The sequence below is a fragment of the Prunus mume genome, linkage group LG7 (assembly GCF_029339155.1).
Source record: "Prunus mume cultivar Tortuosa linkage group LG7, ASM2933915v1, whole genome shotgun sequence".
NCBI classification, from domain to species: domain Eukaryota; kingdom Viridiplantae; phylum Streptophyta; class Magnoliopsida; order Rosales; family Rosaceae; genus Prunus; species Prunus mume.
This window is the reverse complement of record NC_142704.1, coordinates 6,893,173-6,911,912: the sequence shown is the minus strand read 5'-3', so window position 1 is coordinate 6,911,912 and position 18,740 is coordinate 6,893,173. Positions and strand designations below refer to the sequence as shown.

Genomic DNA, 18,740 nt, shown 5'->3' with positions numbered 1-18,740 from the left:
CTAGGTTGGTTTGACCTTGTAGACCTACTTAACACCAATTCTTGGTTTGTCAAATGGCACATCAACTAATTTCCATGTATTGTTCTCCTTAATCATCTCGATTCAGCCTCCATTGCACTTCTCCATGATTCATCCAAATCTGCTTCTTCAAAGTCGGGTTCTACAATGCACATGTTGCATTGTGTCATGATGTCATTAATACTCCTCCACTTGTGAGGTGTGTGATCAACCCTTTGAGTCTCATCAAGCATTTCTTCCCTTGAGGTGCAATTTCTTCTTCCATCTGCATTTGAGTATCCAAAAACTGAGATTGTTCATCTAATACCTTCTCTGCAGTGCCTTGATTTCCATCCGCATAGGCATTCTCACATCTGCATTGCTAGGATTCTCCCATGTCCATGAGGCTTCTTCATCAAAATAGACATCCCTAGACAAGATAATCTTTCTAGCCTTAGGATCATACAGCCTATAGCCTTTTCACACAATCCATAGCCCACAAAATGCATTTGTGACTGCTTTCTTCCAACTTGTGTCTCAAAACAGAAGGAATAAGCACATGACATAGGCATCCAAACACTTTCAAGTGTGCAATACCAGCTTTCTTCTGTGAAGGCCTCAAATGGTGTCATTTTCTTAAGAGACTTAGAAGGACACTGTTGAGAAGACATGTATGAGCAACTTACCCCAAAACTCATATGGAAGTCTCTTTTCATGTAGCATAGACTTTGCCATCTCAATTACAGTCCTGTTCTTCCTCTCAACAACTCCATTTTGTTGAGGGGAATATGCTACAGTCAGCTGCCTTTGTATTCCAGCCTCACTGCAGTATGCAAGAAATTCATTTGACATGAATTCTCCACCTCTGTCACTTCTAAGTGATTTCACCTTGTGTCCACTCTGCAATTCTGTCATTGCTTTGAACTTCTTGAAACATTCAAAAGCATTGGATTTATTTCTAGAAGATAAACCCAAGCCATTCTTGTATAGTCATCAATGAATAACATGAAATATCTGTTTTCGACATTGATGCAATCTGCATAGGACCACAGATGTCGGTGTGGACTAATTCAAGTGGAAAGAGCTCTCAAGTAGATTCTGCAGAAATGAGTCTCTCGCTTTCCCAAATTGCCTTCACAAATGCAAAATCCTTCTCCAGACTAAGCGGTCCATGAACCATGTCTTGATTTGCAGTATCGATGCTTTGATCATTAAGATGGCCCGCTTTTATGCCAAGTCTGCAAATGAGTCACACTTGCTCGGCACCAACCGAGTAGCAGTACCATTGTGAGAGAAACACCTATTGATAGTCATTGGAACCTTAGCTATAGGATTTTGCGTGACCAATCATCAAAAATTGTCACCATTCCCTTTCCAAATACTAAACAATACCCATGTTCCATCATCCGACCAACACTGAGCAAGTTCTCTTCTAAACCTGTGCACCAACATCACTTCTTGAATGTGTTTTCTGCACTGTCTTGGTTTCTATCACAAGTGTGCCTTTTCCTACAACTTGAACTGTCTCTCCGGTCCCCATTTTCACCTTGGAAGTTACATCCCTTGAATATCTATCAATAGCCTTTCATCTCAGTCATGTGGTTACTGCAACCACTGTCCACATACCAAGAATTGTTCAATTTCACATCTGTCACGGCATTGCATGCATAAAACAATGTTCCGATTACTTACTGATTGGCATAATTCACCTTCTCGAGGTTGATTTTCATGGCAATTTCTAACCATGTGACCAAACTTTCCACATCCTCTGCATTTTGGTTTTCCTTCAAACCAAAGCACTTGCCATAGTGCAGTTTTCCACGCTTGCAAGGTGTTTTAGTTCCATCATTTGATGCATTTGGTTTGGGATTAGAATTGGACTTGTTATTCCAATTCTTCCCATTTCCCTTCCAGATTCTCTGAGACTTGTTACCTCGGAAGAACTTCCATTCTTAGAGCTTTTACTCTCTATGTTCGAGCTAGTAAAAGCCTTTTCTGTGGAATTTTCAGTGTGCCTATCCAACCTGAGCTCAAAGTTCTTGAGAGACGCAACCACTTCTTGAATTTCAAGAGTGTCAAGATCCTTTGAATGCTCAATCACAGAACATATAGAGTCATAAGATCTAGGCAAGCTAATAAGTAATTTCTCCACAACTCTTTCTCTTGGTAACTCTTCACCATAACTTTTCATTTGATTAATTAGATCAAATAGTTTAGCAACATAACTAGAGAATGACTCACTATCCTTCATACGAGTGTATTCAAACTCTCTACGTAAGCCTTGTAGCTTCACACTTCGTACTGTTTATCGCCTCTAAACTCCTGCTTGAATATCCCATGCACCTTTTGAGGTTTCTTCATTCACTATTCTGGGAAAATTTGGTGAGATCGCACCTTGGATCAGTCAAGTGCACGAGCATCTTTCATCAAAATCTCAGTTATAGACTTCTCTTCTTCAGACTTTAGATCCTTATTCCTTTCCTTTTTTTCTTTGGATCTGAAGCATCAAAACCATTTTCAACCAAATCCCACAGTCCATGAGATTTGAATGGTCTTCATTCGAATGCTCCAAAACTCATAGTTTCTCCATTGAAAATCGGTGTCTGGCTCGAAGAGCTTGATCCGCCATGTTAGACATCGACGCAGCTAGAAAAGCCGTGAAATTTTGAGTGAGCTCAACGTCAGCCCAAAACACCAGCTCGATCTTCACAGATTCACGCCAACAAACAATCGAACTCTGGCTCTGAGGCCATGTTAGAATTCTTAGTTTGTATATGTATTTTCAGATTAGGAAGAGATGTATTTTCTGGAGATTTCAGCTAGAGAGAATGAAGAGAAATGAGGAAGGCACTGTTCTATTGAATTCTTACAATCTGCAGCTTACATAGTGTATCGAGAGAGAAATGTGATTCTCTTCTACATGTAATTACAATCACCCTATTAGGTGCTTACACGTGTCATACCAAATCTAAGCTAGAGAATCCACCTAGACTATGATCTAATGGTTCTCATTACATCATTTAAAATAGAGAACAGAAAATAGAAAATGACTTCGCTTAAGAAATCAGTGAACATGACTTCTGCTCTAAGAAATCAAGCAGATTATATTTCAACACTTTGTGTCTTACCCTGTTCACTCCTTCTTGTATTTATAGTAAACTGTTTCTTCTCTGGAGTAGGGTGATTGTGTTTATTTATTGGGCGGCAAAGATATCTCCCCCTTTTTCTCTTCTTTAATGGAAGGAAAGAAAACAGGATTTCTTGATTTTGTGATAGGCTCTCAAATAGGCAATCACTTCCCTGATTTTCTTGAAAAGGAACCTAATCTCTTTCCCAATTTCAACTGCCCCTTGTGATATTTTACCCGTGATGGTTAGTTTGATTCCTTTTCTCTGCCTTATCCCTCTCGGAGATTGTAACTTGCTTATCTCCTTGGGAGAATTACCTTATCTGAAAAAAGAAGAAAAATCTCATATATATATATATATATATATGTAAGAGGATTTGATCTTGCTTTTTCGAATCAATTGATGTCATGAACCTTCAATCACTTCTTCTATGACAGTTGTCATTGCTGACTTTTCTTTATCCTGAGATGTCACGTGGGATTGTTCCTATTCTGGGCTCCCTCTTCCTATTATATTGGGCTGTGAGGCCCAAATCAGCCTTGTTTTGCTCTGATGAGCCTTAGGCTGGTCTCTTACAGTTTTTGGGCTTCCATCTTTCTTTGATTTTTCGCACTTTATTCGGGCCCTAATTTTAGTGGGTGTGTCAATTTTGGCCCAAACAATGCCCCTTAAGTGAATCGTTTTGGAACGGTTTGACTTAAATGACATGGCCATTAAATTGGCGCGTGGTAAATTCCCCCGTTAACGGAAAACAGAAGTAGAAGTACAACAAAGGGACAAACTCAAAGTAAATCTAAAACAAGGGTAATTTTGAAAGGAATCAAAAGATTTTTAGTGTAATCTTGTGTCTATCCCAGGGTCTGTTTGTACAGCCTGCGAATCCCACATGGTTGGATAAAACTTTTTTAACCATTTGCCATTGATTGGGGCCGTATGAATTTCTCCATCCCTATCCTGCAACCTGTATGCCCCCATTCGAGGATCGATTGATTATGAAAGGGCCTTCCCATGTAGGCGACCATTTTCCATAACCAGCCACATGGGTTCCGAGGGGCGAACTGCTTTCAGACTATCTCCCATTCTTCAAAACTCTTGTTCTGACTCTCTTGTTGTAGGCCCTTGATACACTCGCTTTCTGCCAGAGTTTGTTGAGAGTGTCAAGTCGCTTGCATCCAATCCCTCCAGTTCAGCAGCATGGCACGGGAGTAGTTTTCTCCTACTAAGTCATGTTGGTGAGCAATTCTGAGGACTGAACAGCTATCTCCATAGGCAAAATTGCATCATGACCGTAGGTTAACGCATAGGGAGTCATGCGAGTCGCTTCTCTTTTTGAAGTTCTATATGCCCACAGAGTTTCTGACAGCTTCTCATGCCATTGTTTCAGATTCTTCTCAAGCATTTTCCTGATAATGTTAATGATCACTTTGTTGCTTGATTCCGCCTGTCCATTGGCTTGGGAATAATAAGGAGTGGATTGGAGCAGTCGATTTTGAATGCCTCTGCCATGTCCAGCATTTCTCCGGATATGAAGGAGGATCCTCTATCAGTTGTGATTGATTACTGGGATGCCAAATCTTTGGATAATCTGCTCTTCTATGAAAATGATGATCTCTTGAGATGTAGTAGATTTATGACCTTGGCTTCAATGATAAGCAGATCTTGGTGGATAGATCTTACCAATGAGATCCATTGCCCATCCTCTAAAGGGCCATGGTTTTACCACTGGATTCATGGGAACTGATGGAGCCTGCTGGACTGGGCCGTGTCTTTGACAAGATTCACACCCCTTGGAATAGTTAATGCAATCTTTCATCATGGTTGGCCAGAAGTAGCCATATCTCCTAATTAACCAGCACATTTTTCTCCCACCTTGATGCGCTCCACAGATTCCTTCATGGGTTTCCCCCATAACTTTCATGTATTCTTTCTTTCCGAGGCACCTTAAAAGCACCTCATCCTTACTCTTTCGGACCAAATCTTCATTCCACATAAGGTAGTTTAAAGCCATGATTCTGACTCTCTTCTCAGAGGGCAAAGTTGGATATCGTAGATAGGTCATGATAGGATTTCTCCAATCATCTTCAGTGATTGTGGCAGAGTTGACATCTATCTCCATCCCCCTGGCCAGAACAGATGGTAGGCTTTTCTTTCCTATCCCTGATGATTCTTTGTACACAGTCTTGGGCATTTGTACACTGTTGCCACCTGGGCCAATTCATTGGCTGCAAAATTTTCTTCCCTTGGGATATGTTCCCAAGTGGCTTCTCTGAATTCTGTCGGAAGATTCCTAGCGCCACCAAGTAGACACCAAAGAAGGGCTTAGGCACTTGTATTCCCCAGAATTTGTTTTAAAACCAAAGCATGGAATCTCCTGAATTTCCAGATTGGATTCCTAGTTCTACCAAGTATTTCTAAGCCAATGATTAAGGCCTCATATTCTGCCCTGTTGTTGGTGCATTGGAAATCCAATTGGAAAGAGTAGCAGTGTCTGATTCCAAGTGGTTCTTCCAAGACAATTCCTGCCCCTGAAGTTATATCAGTTTTTGATCCATCAAAGTATAACTTCCAAGGTGCAAGATGAACTGAGTAGATAGGATTGTTGAGGCAGGTGTGAGCTCTGGTTAATAGATCTGCATTTGCTATGTCTAAAGAGTCCATATTTTCAATCTCCTCTCCGGGATGATTCTGCTAGGAAGTTCGCCACAGCTTGTCCTTTGACGGCTTTCGAGGAACATATCTCAAGGCAAATTCTGTCAAGGCCAAGGTCCATTTTCCAACCTCTTAGCATTGGTCTTGTTAGCATGTATTTGATCAAATCTGTTTTGGCAATGATATAGATGGTGTATGGCAGCATGTAATGTCTGAGCTTTACAGCAGTGAAGTACAAGGCTAGGCAAAGTCTTTCAATTGCAGAATATTTTCTTTCCACTTCATAGAGTTCTCGCTTAGGTAATAAACCGCTTTGTTCCTTTCCTTCCTTGTTATCCTGAACCAATAAACTTCCAATGGATACTTCTGATGCAGATATATAAAGCTTGAGTGGTCTGCCTCTCCTTGGTGGGGACAGAACTGGTGGATTTGAGAGGTAATGCTTGATTTCCTCAAAAGCTTGTTGGTGCTGTTCTTCCCACTTAAAGGTTTGTTCTTGTTTTAATCTTAACAAAGAAGAGAAAGGCTGGATCTTTCCTGCAGAATTGGATATAAATCTCCTTAAAAAATTAATTTTTCCTAAGAGACTTTGCAATTCCTTCTTGTTCCTAGGTGGCAAAGCTTCTATGATGGATCTTGCTTTGTTTTTGTCGATCTCTATGCCTCTTTGGTGGACCAAGAATCCTAGGAAATTTCCCGCTTGAACTCCAAAAACGCACTTCTTTGGGTTCATTTTCAGTTTATGTTGCCTCATTCTTAGGAATGCTCTTTTAGATTTGTCATGTGGTTTCCCTCCTCTGGTGATTTAATCACAACATCATCAATATAAACTTCCAGGGAATGTCCAATCATATCGTGGAAAACAGAATTCATTGCCCTTTGATAGGTAGCCCCGTGCATTTCTCAAGCCAAAAGGCATTACAGTGTATTCAAAAGCACCTATATGCCCTGGACACATGAAGGCTGTCTTGTGGATATCTTCTTCTGCCATCATGATCTGATTGTAACCTGCGTTGCCATCCATAAAAGATAGCATCTGGTTGTGGGCAGCTCCATCTACTAGCATGTCTGCCATTGGCATAGGGTACTCATCCTTGGGAGAGGCTTCATTCAGTTTCGTAATCCACGCAGATTCTGATTTTCCTTTTAGAACCGGTACAATATTAGCTAGCCAATCAGATAGAGGCGGGCCTGATGAATCCTGCCTTGAGCAGCCTTTCTATTTCTTCTTTGACTTTTAGTTCTGTGTCCATGGACATCCTTCTTCTGGCCTGTTTGACCGAAAGGTATCCCTCTTTGATTGGCAGCTTGTGTTCTACCAATTCCCTGTCTAATCCTGGCATCTCATGATAATGCCAAGCAAAACAATCTTTGAACTCTTGTAGAAGTGCAACGAGTTCATTCTTAAGTGGCTCTTTCAATAGTGCGCTGATAAAGGTAGGCCTTGGCTCCTCCCCTGTTCCTAATTTTATTTCCTGCAAAGGATCTTCTACCTCTGGCAGAGTCATCCAGTGTGGTGGTGAAAATCTAGCACTTCCTCCTGTAGTTCCTCTTCCTCCTGGCTTTCCGTGCTTTCATGAGTGAATTCTGCCATATTGATGGCTGGATTCTGCGCAAAAAACTTTCTTTCCTCCCAGTATATCAACAATCTTTTTGCAATGGACCGGATTGTTGCAGCTCGATCCTTTTCTTGTTGATTGGGACTAGACATTAGTGCTATGGAAATTTAGAACAAAAGGTTTGTTCCAATCCTCCAAGGAATTGGTTAGACCTTCTTCAATGAGCCTCTGGGCCGTGACACCATGGGGGCGGCCGTTCTGGTTGACTCCAAAGAAGGTGAAAGGACCAAGGTCATCATGATAATACCTTGCCTCACAACACATGGCAGAAGGTAGAAATGGTCGTGGATCGGCCTCTATTATCTCCATGTAGCCTTCTTCATTCCATAAAGCTAACTGTTGATGAAGAGTGGAAGGAACACATAGACTCTGGTGAATCCAGTCTCTGCCAAGCAATGCATTGTAAGTGGTAGAGGTAGTATCTACCACAAAGAATGCAACCTTCAGCTTCTTGCTTCCTACTAAGACATCCACATCTAGGATCCCAAGGGTTTTGGTGATGCCTCCTGCGAAATTGGTGACGGTCAGGCGGGTTGGAATTAAATCCTTTTCTGCTCGCCATTTTGCTCAGATTCGTGAGGCAGAAGGTTGATGGCTGCACCTCCATCTACCATAGTTTTGGGAATAGGAACACCCCCAAAGTTTGCTGTTATAAACAAGGGTCTGAGGTGGTTTGCCATTTCTTTGGTTGGTTTGGAGAAGCAAAGCTGATCTGTAGCCAACTTGTGGGTTGTTCATACCCTGGGACCTGCTTTTTGGCATTTCTTCCGCTCGCCCCTCGCATTCAAAACTTTCTTGGGAAAATACGTCTCCGCCCGCAGTGCTCTTTCCTTCTCGCCTGTAACTTTTCTCGCGAATGAACACCATATTGATGCCTAGGTCAGCACGTCACAAGTCCTCCACCGCACCAAGGCCTCCCGCATCCATTCTCCGTCATAATCCATCTGTTTCTCCATCATACTCCTCCGTCCATTCTCCTAGTTCTTACATTCCGAGGAGCGCATTCGTCATCTGTAGATGGTTCATAATCCACCGCTCCTCTTCATATTCCTCAACCCAGTCTCCTTGCCCTTCTCCTGGAATAGGATCGGTTTTTCCTCCGTCGGGAGTTTTAAGTAGATTTTCTGAGGCGGAGGTAGAATGGATAGAAGGTTTCTTTGAAGATTCGCTTTTTCAACTTCGTGGTTGAGAGATTGCTTGTTCATGTCAGGGAAATATTTCTCGCTCTTTCCCTTTTTGGCGGATTGGCCTCTGGAAGCATCATGCGTTTTCTCGTTATTGAGGAATGTGCGATCGTCTCAACCCTCCTCCTTTGGGTTCTTGTCGCCCATTGTTGGTCCGCCACTTTTCCCGGCTGAATACCACCCGCTTCAATGATGGCTGCCAAAGGTTTATCACTTATGGGCACTCTTATTGATTTTTCTTCCTTGGGCTGCTTAGTCATTCTTCACTGGATTGGACAGGCCTAGGGTAGTTTCTCCTGTCGCCTTATCTGGGGCGTGGTTCCGATCCGGTCAAAAACACTTGGAGTGGGCAGATCCTGCTTTTCAGATTACCTCCACCTCACACTTGCACTGCTGCAGAGCACTATTCCATTTGAAATGGTTGCTTTTGGTCTTTCCATAGTCTCCTTTGAAACTATTCTCGCTTCTACTGGAGTCGTCTCTATAGTCGCTCGTCTTCTTTCGCTACGGCCAATTTAGGTTGACCATATTAACTTGTGGGGAAAAGGATTTGTGGTGACGGATGGAGGTTTTTCGCTAGCTTCACCTTCCTGCCTTGTTATCCCTTCCTGTATAACATCTCAAAACAACACAACTATTGGTAGAATGATTCCAAGAATTGTGCCATCTGCAATACTGTCTGCCCTTGAGTTCTTCTGGTTTGGGCATTCTGTGAGGCGTCTCTATTGCTTTCAGTAGCAACATTTCATCAAACAAAGCATCTACTTTGGTCAGATCGAAGGAATATACTTTGTTCTGCATGGGTTTGTTTGGAACGAACCCTCCTGTGATGGTGGCGGCTTTTGATCCCTTGGAGGCTTTGTAAGGGTTTTACAACTGATGGGATGCTTTAATTTTGCCATTTCCGCAACTGCAACCTCTCTCTCCTCCGATTCCTCTGCATCTTCTTCTGACTCCACTTCAATCATATGTATTGAGGAAGAAGGGGATTTGTAATACGTGCCTTTGGAAGAGTTTCTCTTCTGCTGTTCCTCTCTGAGCAATTCTCGTACTTGGCCGCTTTATCCGCCGTTCTGCCAGATCTCCAAACAACATCCCATCAAATCTTTTCCTCAGAGAAATTTTGAGGGCAGCCTGAGCCATTTGGATGAAGTGTCTTTCTTCGATGGGGATTCGACACTTCATTTTGAGCTTCTGAACTGTTTATAATGTCTTGGGCAGGTTCATCTTCACTCTGTTTGAGAGCGGCAAGGTCACTGATGGTGACTTCTGGCTGAATCCTGTAATAGTAGTCATGGAAGACGCTCTCCATTTGCTCCCAAGTCCAATAGAATTTGTGGCAGTTAGTGTACCAAGTGAAAGCTTGTCCAGAGAGAGAGTTCCCAAAAAGTCTTAGCTTTAACAGTGGGTTATTCTCTATGGCTATGCATTGGGTGGAAAATCTGCCTACGTGCTCAACTGATGAAGCATGAGGATCCTCTCCGTTGAATAAAGTGAAGTTTGGTACTTTAAAACCTGGGGACAAGGGTATCTGATCGATGTAAGGTGGATATGGCTTCCTATAGGTGGGCCTTTCCCCCCTCCGCTTCAGCTCCATCATTTCCCTGATCATCCTCTGCAATGCCCCAAGTCATTTAGAGCATTAGCGGGAGGGGTTTTGTCCTCTGCTCGCCGAGCAAATCGTGGTTACGCCATATATGGTCTAGGCGAACTTCTTCCCTGTGCTCCTCCGACTCTTCCAGTCGGGTGGTTCCTCCAGTTTGCCCCCTGCCTGCTTCGTTATTAGCATAAGGATAGTTTCCATCCGCCTCTCCTTCCTCTTGCAGGTGGAGGGAATGGATTGGGTCCATCCTTTTGGGCCTGTAGGGTAATATTGCTGCTCTGCAGAATTTCCATATGGAGATCTTGTGGGGCCGCTGTGGAACAAGCCGAGGCTCAGGCCGATTCTGCGGGACTTGTCTGGCGCAGAGCCGGCCGTATTGGGGCGGACGCTGGACAGAAAAATCACTTCCCGTGTCGGCTGGATTTCTCCCGTTCGTATCCCGCCACTGCACCGAGAGGATTCTCTTGATATGGCCATGCCAATCCTCGGTGGGGACCATAGGGAAGGTCTAGTTCTTTGGACCACCTCATCCGGATTGGGAATTCTAGCCATGGCGACCTCCCGTCCTTCAATCGCACTGTTGACCTGCCATTGCATCATGGTGTCATATTATTTAGGTATCTTGGCTCCTTTGTGTTGTGACCTCTTGTCGTAACACGCATTCCTCGACGTTCATCCTTATGGAGCAGTCTGGACCTCCGCTCCTCGTGGCCGCCATGTCTTGCCAATGCCGCATCACTTTCTTCTCGATTCAGATCCTTCGAGGCCACTTGGTTTATTTCCATGTCGTGGTGTGGGTTCGGCTAGAGCTTCCAGTATTCATGGACTGGTAAAGAACTCAATGAGAAAATGTATATGAGAAGTCCCAGTGCAAATTGTTTGCCCGTTTTGCGCTTACTCCTATGATGGAAGGGCAAAGTTCCCACCGCTTGAGAACCATAGACTGGTCAACAAGTCGCTTTCTTTGGTGTGCGAGCGTGCACGCTAGTAATAAAAATTCTAGCAGACTTAGTTTGGAATGGATAACTTGCGCCCAAGTTACTGATTTGCAAACAAACGATTGTGAATTTGGGTGAGGAATATCTCCCAAGTAAGTTCTTTTCTTGCCTCAGACTGGTGAGGACTTTAACAATTTATCTCAAGTATAAAGAGGTTGTTCTGGCTAGAATGGTTGATGGAATTTAAATCGCTTTTAAGCGTAATCGCCTTTACAAAACTATAACAATAAATACTCATGCTAGAGAGATGAAGATATTGGAACTCCATTTACCGAGATGGAAGGTTCTGCTGGACGAAATGCCCGGCCGGATCAAGACGCTTGGGATGGATGGACCGTTGACAACCTTGATGCTAAGCTTCAACTTGTAAATCGATACCAAAGGCTGATTAGCGAGCTTTGATGCACCTCATGCTTTTGTGAAGCTTTTGAGTGGGTAATCGCAGCTTTTCAATCTGCAGGGAGGATAATTTTGAGGGCTTCATGGGCTAGAGACTGTGAATTTTGTTGAGGTTTTCCATATTTGGAGGAGACTCAAACCCACTGCTGCTTTGGTTTTTTTGAACTAAATTTGTAACGAGAGAAATCTCGTTTTGAATGACTTGCTTCTTAAATCTGGATTTTGGAGATTCTGATCTAGAGCTGGTTTCACTTGAAATTCAAGTGGGCTTGTTGGTTGATTTTGAACTTGTCCTTTGACGGTTTTCTTGTGTAGGATCTTTGTTTGATTGGGTGATGAATTTTTTGTTGTGTTTGTGTCGTTTATCTGTTCACTCCTTCTTGTATTTATAGTAAACTGTTTCTTTTCTCGCATAGGGTGATTGTGTTTATTTATTGGGCGGCAAAGATATCTCCCCCTTTTCTCTTCTTTAATGGAAAGAAAGAAAATAGGATTTCTTCAGTTTTGGCAGATAGGCTCTCAAATAGGCAATCACTTCCCTGATTTTCTTGAAAAGGAACCTAATCTCTTTCCCAATTTCAACCGCCTTGTGATATTTTACCCGTGATGGTTAGTTTGATTCCTTTTCGACACTCCTGCTTCCTACTTATCCTCTCTGAGATTGTAACTTACTTATCTTCTTGGGAGAATTACCTTCTCCTGAAAAGACAAGAAAAATCTCATATATATATATATATATGTAAGAGGATTTGATCTTCGATTCTTGTAATCAATTTGATGTCATGAACCTTCAATCACTTCTTCTATGATTGTCATCTGCTGACTTTTCTTTATCCCGCAGATGTCACGTGGGATTGTTCCTATTTCGGCTCCTCTTCCTATTATATTGGGCCTGTGAGGCCCAAATCACCTTGTTTGCTCGATGAGCCTTGGTCTCTTACTTTTTGGGCTTCCATCTTTCGATTTTTGCGGCTTTATTCGCCTAATTTTCAGGTGTGTCAATTTTGGCCCAAACACATATTTTCCAAGCAAATCACTCTCATCGATCCATGCACCCCAACATCGAACACCAACTTCTCCAAGGCCTCAACCGATGCTTGGGATGCAGGCTTTGGTCTCAAATTCAAGTTCAAATCTTGTTGATCATCTAAGGAAGGCAGGACGAGAGAAAATTCGACCATATCTGACGATGATATTGCTTCGTCAAAAATATGTTCAGTAGGCATGAAATCTATGAGCCATTCTACATTCAAAAGATGGTCTATACCATCATCCATGAGGTTTCTGAGCCATTCATTCGATTGCAGGTCTGTCATATTGGAGTAGGATATTCAAAGACACGTAGAGGCAAAGTTTATTTGTGTGTGTTGAGAGGGAAGACGTACGGAAAGGATCCAAAGAGAGAGAGACATTTGGGAAGGAATTTCGTCATGGTAGTCCTACGAGGGCTAGGATATTACTACGTCTTCAATTTCACAAGGCCCATAACACTGTAGATCAAACGGCGTCGTGTCTATTGTGAGCCCATCGAGTTATAGCCAATTACATACAGTACCAACTCCCCATCTAAAACCCTAAACCCCAAACCGGAGCGAACCTGTAAGAAACAAAATACAAACCGAGCTCGCATTCTCGCTCACCCATGGCGATCAGTAGCGAAGCCCTGAACTCCCTGAAACTCACAGACCCAACGCAGTTACTGACGCCGAGCTCCGCGCTCTCCCAAACGGCTCGAACGGCCTTGCAGAACCTCTTCTCCTCCCTCAGACCGTTCACGCCCAAATCGCCATTTGATCAGCTGTTAACAGACGGCTTCGACGCCGAGCAGATATGGCAGCAAATCGACCTCAATCTCAGCCGCTCATCTCGAGCCTCCGCAGAGATTTGAAACGGTTCGAGAAAAATCCGGACGAGATTAAGACGCTGAAGGTGCTTGTACAAGGCCAAGAGAAGGTTCTGGAAGCTGAAAATGAGGGTTTAAAGAACGAAATCGATGGTTCTGATGAGGAATTTGATGAATTTGATGAAGACGATGAGGAGGAGGAAGAGGAAGAGGAAGAAGAAGACGAAGAAGAAGGTGAAGAGAATGAGAGTGAGGATGAAGAGGAGGGAGAAGACAGTGAAGGTGAAGCTGAAGGTAATAATGGGATAGAGGATGGGTTTTTTAAGATAAAGGATTTGAAGAAGTCTTTGGAGGATAGTGAAGCTAGGGAATATGGGTTAATGAAGACTGAAAAGAAGAAGAAGAAGAAAAAGAAGAAAGGTAGCGATGATGATGATGATGATGATGATGATGATGAGGATGAAGAAGAAGATGAGCTGGTGAGGCCCTGCTTGAATTTTTTGTTGGATAGTTATTTGGTTTTTGGCTTAAGAATTTTGCTGATTTTGAAGCTTGTCTTTTTGGTTTCTAACTCGATTCATTTTGCCTATTTAGCTTGGAGATTTAGACATTGGCGATGATGAGGATGAAGAAGACGCAGACAAGTTTGCAAGGTGCTACATTTATGATTTATCCAATAATTTTGTTTTTCTTTTCTTTCTACGTTTATTGTACCACAATTAGTTGATTCTATGAATATGGATCGATCATTGACTGCAAATTCCTGGTTCCTCTGCATTTGTTTCTCTGATATATATCTATTTTATGTAATTCACCAGTGCATATCTGTTGTGGTCATGCATATATATATCCATTTAAATATGCTTCACTGCTGCTTCTCTGCTACAGATATGAAGACTTCTACGGAGGAAAAGAGGAAAAACCTTCTAAACGAAAACCAAAATTGGTTGATGGATCAAAAGATTTGGGCATAAACAGGATGAGGATGAGGATGAGGATGAGGATGAAGGATGAAGATGATGAAGAAGAAGTTGAAGAAGATGATGAAGATGAACAAAAAGATGAGAAGGTACTTGAAAATCAAGTAGTGTAACAAAATTTGTGAGCATGGTCTTGCAGTTCATAGGTTCTCCATATTTTCAAATGAGTTTCATCTCATTTCAATATATATTTTTTAATACAGAAGCAGACAACTCTTTCTACCCATGAAACGAAGCTTCAGAAACTTCGTTCCGAAATAGACCAGATGGAAAAAGCAAATTTGGAGCCAAAAAATTGGACCATGCGAGGAGAGGTAACATTGCTGTTTCTGATTTTCTTCTTTGGGACACTAATAGTCGTATTATGCATGTTGTGATACCCATGTATCTTTTAATGGATTACATATATCAATTATGGCTTTCGACAACAGGTAACTGCAGAGAGAAGGCCAAAGAACAGTGCGCTAGAAGTTGATCTAGATTTTGAACACAATGTTAGACCTCCCCCTGTAATCACAGAGGAGGTTACAGCATCGATTGAGGATATCATCCAGAAAAGAATCGAGCAGGTAATCAACATTTTTAATAGATACGCTCCAGGACTTTATTTTCATGTCATATTTTCTTATCTAAAATGTTAAGTTCAAAGTTCAGCTATTTCTAATGAACCACATTTTCATCAATCAACTCTACTGGAGGTTTTTTGGCACTTTATATTGATCACTATAGATTAGAAAGATTTTTTTCAATTCTCATTTTTTTCTAAGCTTACTCATTCTGTCATTATTTGATATTGTTGCTTGTTTCTTCTACTCTCTCTCTCGTTGTGTTTGTTTGTGGATTACAACCAGTTCTAAAACTGCAGTTGTGTTTTATAGGGGCGTTTTGATGATGTTCAAAAGGCTCCGACTTTACATTCTAAAGCACCAAGAGAAATTAAAGAGTTGGTAAGCATTACTTTTGATAGAATTTTGATTTATTGTGTGTAAAATGAAGTAACTTGTTCAATGTGTCTAATCCTTTTGTTTAATACATAGGACGAGAATAAGAGCAAGAAGGGTCTAGCTGAAGTCTATGAGGTATGGTTCTCCTGATGCAAAATGCAATCACTTGATTTGCTGCCCAACCTTCCAAAGTTTGATCTCCTTAGGCTGGATTTCTGTCTTAGCATCTAAATGTGATACTTAACAAATTATTTTTCAATTTTGAGTAAAATATGCTGAGAAGCTATTTTTATTAATTTCTGCAGGACGAGTACGTTCAAAAGACGAATGTGGCTTCTGGTCCATTGTCATTCACAGACAAACAGAAGGAAGAGGTGCATGTTTTGATTGTTCTTCCATGTTACTAATCAAAATTTAACGTCCTTATCTGTATCTAAAGGTGCTAATTATTATTCTTGTGGTCGTTATCTTTGACCAGGCAAGCAAGCTGTTCAAGAAACTTTGCTTGAAGTTGGATGCTCTTTCTCATTTCCACTTCACTCCAAAACCTGTATGCTTCTCAATCATAAAATTTATTTATTTATATGCAGCGTATACGTTTCTAATTTGTGGGCATTCATGTACTTGCTATATGGTACCTGGGATAGGTTATCGAGGATATGACTGTACAAGCTAATATCCCCGCTCTAGCGATGGAAGAGGTAATGTGAACTCTGCATTTCCATTTTCTTTTTATATTTTTTTCTATCACAAATGTCTTTGGAAAATTGACAATCATAATATCTCTCCTTGGGCAGATTGCACCTGTGGCTGTCTCTGATGCAGCAATGCTAGCGCCTGAGGAAGTGTTTTCAGGCAAAGGTGATATTAAAGAAGAAGCAGAACTTACACAGGCAGAGAGAAAGAGGAGGAGAGCTAACAAGAAAAGGAAATATAAAGGTAAGCTTGGACAACACAAGTTAGATTATCCTCTAATGGGACAAAATGTTCATCCATCTGACCCTTTTCGGTCAGATGATTGCTTCTGTTCCACACAAATGGAATAAACATCTGGTTGTTGACTTGTTGAAGAAAGAATGTCTAGGATTGTCTTCCAACTAGGATTGTACTCATAAATCTTCTTGCCCATCCCATTTTGTTACCAATATCTGCATAACTTTAACTGTGGACACATTACAGCTAGGGAAGCAAAAAGGACGACGAAAAAGCCACGAGACAGCTAAAAGGATGGCAAAGAAGCCATGACACAGCAAGGTGCTATCAACGGTCGATGGTAAATGGCTTTTTCGATATTGGGTGCCAAGCAAGGGAAGGAAGATAAATGGCTTTTTCGATATTGGGTGCCAAGCAAGGGAAGGAAGAGGGTCACAACCATTGACCCCGCTTGACAATCATATATACGAAGAAAATCCTAGATCATTAATCGGAGTACAACCCAAATTTTCATTCAATTTGAGTTTGCGTTGTCCAAGTACATAACAAGCACAAATAATCCATAAATTCAATTTGAAAATTATGCATAGTTGTTTGTTTAATCTTTTTAGCTGATACCATATTTGCGAAAAGTGTTTTAAAATAAGAAACTTACGTGTAATGAAGGGTCTTTTACTTTCAATGGAGCAAAATTCGAATTGAAAAAACAATTCTTATCGACAAAAATCAATCAAACATAGAGACATATAATATAAACATCATAATTGTCTTACAACGTAAAATTTCTGAAGAGTCTCACAGTTAGGAATTATGGATCAAAACAATTGTGTTCTATCATTAATTAATTTTGTGTCAACTCGAACCTGCACAAAGGGCAAATATGACCTTGTCTTAACCACTCCACAATGCAGTCTCCATGAAATATATGAGAGCATGGCATGCGAGTGACTCGAACCCCATGCAACATTGTTTGCCCGTTTTGCGTTTACTCCTATGATGGAAGGGCAAAGTTCCCACGCCTTGAGAACCATAGACTGGTCAACAAGTCGCTTTCTTTGGTGTGCGAGCGTGCCACGCTAGTAATAAAAATTCTAGCAGACTTAGTTTGGAATGGATAACTTGCGCCCCAAGTTACTGATTTCTGCAAACAAACGATTGTGAATTTGGGTGAGGAATATCTCCCAAGTAAGTTCTTTTCTTGCCTCAGACTGGTGAGGACTTTAACAATTTATCTCAGTATAAAGAGGTTGTTCTAGAATGGTTGATGGAATTTAAACTCGCTTTTAAGCGAATCGCCTTTTACAAAACTATAACAATAAATACTCATGCTAGAGAGATGAAGATACAGTTGGAACTCCATTTCCGAGATGGAAGGTTCATTCTGGGCTGGACTGAAATGCCCGGCCGGATCGAGACGCTTGGGATGGATGGACCGTTGACAACCTTGACTGCTAAGCTTCAACTTGTAAATCGATACCAAAGGCTGATTCTGGCAGAGCTTTGATGCACCTCATGCTTTTGTGAAGCTTTTGAGTGGGCGAATCATTTTCTCAATCGCCGGCAGGAGTGATTTTGAGGGCTTGTGGGCTAGAGATCTGCACTGTGAATTTTGTTGAGGTTTTCCATATTTGGAGGAGACTCAAACCCCTGTTTTGGTTTTTTGCTGAACATTAATTAGGTTTGCGTTTTCAGCTATGTTTAGTTTGCACACAGCCGGTCGGCATTTGCATTTCACACATGCAATTGCATGACGGTGATGCAATGCAAGAGTCACTGTGCGCAAACCCCTAATAAGGAAAAATGGATCATATTTTTTTGTACACGCATAATTAGACCTATTTTTTGAACTATAAATCGAAGGGCGAAATGAACCGAAATACAGAGCATGAGAAACGGTAAGGGGCAATAAGCCGAACATATTATATTACAAAAACGACCAATTATCGAAATTACGTAGTAATAGACATTGTCATGTAGCACAAATGATTTTCCAAAAGATCCCGAATTTCGTAAAACACAATGTGATTAACCCTAATATTGAATAATAGACATAGGGTCATAATAAAGTATTTGCTTGGTTAGGGGATTTAAGTAGTTAATCATTAATTTCATCTATCTCATTCTCTCAAACATTTTCTTCAATATGGTAGTATTTTTGTTCAAAATTTTGAAATATGTCTCAAATTTGGAGCCTCCCTTTAATTTACAAAAAATAAAGAAAAAAAAAATAAAGAACACAAAACAAATAAACAAGTGACCCAATCTCTCGAGTTTAGTTAGCCAAGTCACGCTCTGAGTTATGGCTGACAATGGATCGTGTCGTGGCTAAAATGCTCAACTCAAACCCGACCCATTTAATAAATGTGTCGTGTCTAGTTTGAGTCTTGTTAAATAGGTTTTTAAACATGTTAGCTGGTTAATAACATGTTTAACAAATTATTAGGATTGCTATATGTGATTTCG

The 18,740-nt window shown here is 41.3% G+C and overlaps 1 pseudogene across 1 annotated transcript; it reads left to right on the top strand.

The window, feature by feature from the left end:
* The first annotated feature begins 12,995 nt into the window (after positions 1-12,995).
* Positions 12,996-16,879, top strand: LOC148915341 (M phase phosphoprotein 10-like; annotated as a pseudogene). The gene is made up of 12 exons (XR_016128610.1): positions 12,996-13,899; positions 14,015-14,073; positions 14,309-14,489; positions 14,604-14,714; positions 14,832-14,969; positions 15,279-15,347; positions 15,438-15,479; positions 15,650-15,718; positions 15,823-15,894; positions 15,992-16,045; positions 16,142-16,283; positions 16,524-16,879. The product of XR_016128610.1 is annotated as a M phase phosphoprotein 10-like (transcript).
* Positions 16,880-18,740: the final 1,861 nt, after the last annotated feature.